Below are 2,941 nucleotides of genomic sequence, written 5' to 3' on the forward strand. Positions count from 1 at the left end.
CAGGTCATTGGCCCCAGCACAGTTCCAGTGGGACCATCGGATTGGATTTTTTTTAATAATCAAGTATGGGATATGGGTGTCTGGCTGACCAAACTTTCTTGCCCAGCACTAGCTGCCGTTCAGCTGAGTAACTTGCTCGGCCATTTCAGAGGGTAATTGAGAGGCAAACATTTTGCGATGGGTATATCATTCAGACCAGATGAGGATGGGCAGATGTCCTTCTTGAAAGGAGAAGTGTTTGGATTTATTGTACATCAGCAATGATATTGATGGATTGTCAATTACTATTTTAAAAATAATTTATTTCAAATGCCACCAGTTCAGATGGTGGGGTTCAAAACTTCCTCCCCCGAACATTAGCTGAGGATTTGGATACATGCTCTGGCAATAACACCACTAACACCTCCTGCTCACAGGCTGTTCACCCCTGAACGCTGATACCAGTGCATCATGGAGCTAAACCTGTCTTCCCTTCATGATTGTTTGATCCTGATACCTTCTTGCACTCTGGTGATATCACTCAGTATCTCTCCATGTGGTATCCCTCACTGTGTGGGTCCAATTTCTGCCTCTGCCAGTGTCTCTTACTCTTACAGCTACTCCTGATCCTAAGCCAACAGAATTCTCAAATCCAGAGGGACACAACAGCACAGGCCAGGAATGTAGACTGGGATTTTCCAGATCTCTGTGGGAATTGCTGCCATTCTCCATGATTAATCCTCACTACATCAGTCTAATTTCCCATCCTGTCTATTTTTCTGTCTCCAGCAGGAGATTAGGAAGTTCCTGACTCAATAGACTTCCCAAATACTGAGTGTCTCTCCATCACTCAGTAGATGGAGATAGTTGGTCAGCCAGAGAGACAAAAGGCAGGGAGATCTGGAACGTTTCATAAATCCTGCAGTGAGGTAAGATCAATCATCGTGCACAGAGCAGGGAGCAATGAGAGGGCTCCAAACATCGGCTAACAAGACATGCCTTAGATACAGTGCTGGAGGGGGAGCACAGTATAGACACACCCCAGGTCAATCACTACCCCTACTGTAAGTTTTGTTGTACTGAGACAGCATCGGGAGTGTCACAAGCTTGTGATGCCTTAGTGAACATCAGTATAACAGGTGAATGGGCCATGCTAAATTGCCCGTAGTGTTAGGTAAGGGGTATGGGTGGGTTGGGCCTCGGCGGGGCGGTGTGGACGTGTTGGGCCGAAGGGCCTGTTTCCACACTGTAAGTAATCTAATCTAATCTAATCTAATCTAATCTAATCTAATCTAATCTAATCTAATCTAATTTAATAACAGACGAGAAAGCAGGCTTCCCATGAGGGTGTCGAAATGCTGCCTGGGATTTTTCTGTTCTGTGTTCCCCCACTGTACATATTAGATTACTTACAGTGTGGAAACAGGCCCTTCGGCCCAACAAGTCCACATTGACCTGCCTAAGCGCACCCACCCAGACCCATTCCCCTACACCTAATACTACAGGCAATTTAGCATGGCCAATTCACCTAACCTGCACATTTTTGGACTGTGGGAGGAAACCGGAGCACCCGGAGGAAACCCACGCAGACACGGGGAGAATGTGCAAACCTCCACACAGTCGGTCGCCTGAGGCGGGAATTGAACCCGGGTCTCTGGCGCTGTGAGGCAGCAGTGCTAACCACTGTGCCACTCACAAAACGTTCCTCCCCAGTGGGGAATTGAACCCCGGTCTCCCGCGTGACAGGCGGGGATACTAACCACTATACTACCGAGGACGTTACCATATCTCATGGATCAGTGTCTTCAATAATTTTTAACTGCTTTAACAGTTCCTGTCCCTGTAACCTCCTCCCTTCCCAATAGTCCCTCCACATATTTGAAATATACTTCTTTCCAGACTACTATCTCTGTAACTTGCTTCAGTGCCTACAACATGCCTTATCTGAGTAGTCTCCTTCTCCAATAACTGGAGAAAGAGCCATGCAGAACAGAAACGGTTCATTCGATCCAACTAATCCATGCCGACCACAGTTCCTGAACTCGTCGCATTTGCCTACGTTTGGTCCCTATCCCGTCAAAGCTTCTCCTCTCCATTTACCTGCCCAAATATCTTTTCCATTATGTAATTGTACTTTTCTCTACCACTTCAGCGGCAGCTCATTCACTATGTGCACCATTCTCTGTGTGGAAATGTGCCCCTCTGGTCGCTTTTAAGTATTTTCTCTCCAACCACATATTTTTGCCCGCTAGATATGGATTCCCCTACCCTGGGGTAGAGACCTTCACTATTCACACTATGTATACCCCTCATGTTTTTATAAACCTTTATAAGGTTACCCCTCGGCCACCTACACCCAATGGAAATACGAAGGATAATACAAATATCTCTGCCACGTTCCCATTGCGACTTTGCCACAATGTTCTGGGAGACACTTGTTCAGGACCTAGGGCTTTCTCTACCTTTGTGTTCTAAGACCTCCAGCACCACCTCTTCTGTAATGGGGACTCTTTTCAAGACGTCACTGTTTCTTTCCTTTTGTTTCCTAGTCTTTGTCCACAGTATGTTCCTACATGAAATATTCATTTCGGGTCGCGCCAATTTCCTGTTGTTCCAGGCATGGATGGCCTTATTGATCTTTGAGGGACCCTATTGTCTCTCTTGTACTTGTATGCTGTAGAATCTCTTTGGATTCTCCTTAACCTTATCTGCCAACTCTACCTCATTCCCCCCATGTTGCTTTCCAGCTTATCCAGACTCTCTGTGTGTCAAACGCTCCAATATCAGTAACATCTTCGTCAATCTTTGCGACATTTACAGTTTCAGAATATGCTTCCTAAAGAAGGCGGATCACAATTCTACACAGTACTCCAACTGGAGTCCCAGCAATGTCTGATACGTATCGTGATGTACCAAATCCATTTGGCTCGTGTGTCAAATCCATTTTCTCCATCCTGTCCAC

General features: G+C 46.1%; 1 non-coding gene across 1 annotated transcript; it reads right to left on the reverse strand.

Annotated features, from left to right (window-relative positions):
• Window positions 1–1,684: 1,684 nt before the first annotated feature.
• Window positions 1,685–1,756, reverse strand: trnad-guc. Its single transcript has one exon. It is a non-coding gene; the product is annotated as a tRNA-Asp (tRNA).
• Window positions 1,757–2,941: the final 1,185 nt, after the last annotated feature.

The sequence above is a fragment of the Chiloscyllium plagiosum genome, unplaced genomic scaffold, assembly GCF_004010195.1.
Source record: "Chiloscyllium plagiosum isolate BGI_BamShark_2017 unplaced genomic scaffold, ASM401019v2 scaf_27646, whole genome shotgun sequence".
Classification (NCBI taxonomy): domain Eukaryota; kingdom Metazoa; phylum Chordata; class Chondrichthyes; order Orectolobiformes; family Hemiscylliidae; genus Chiloscyllium; species Chiloscyllium plagiosum.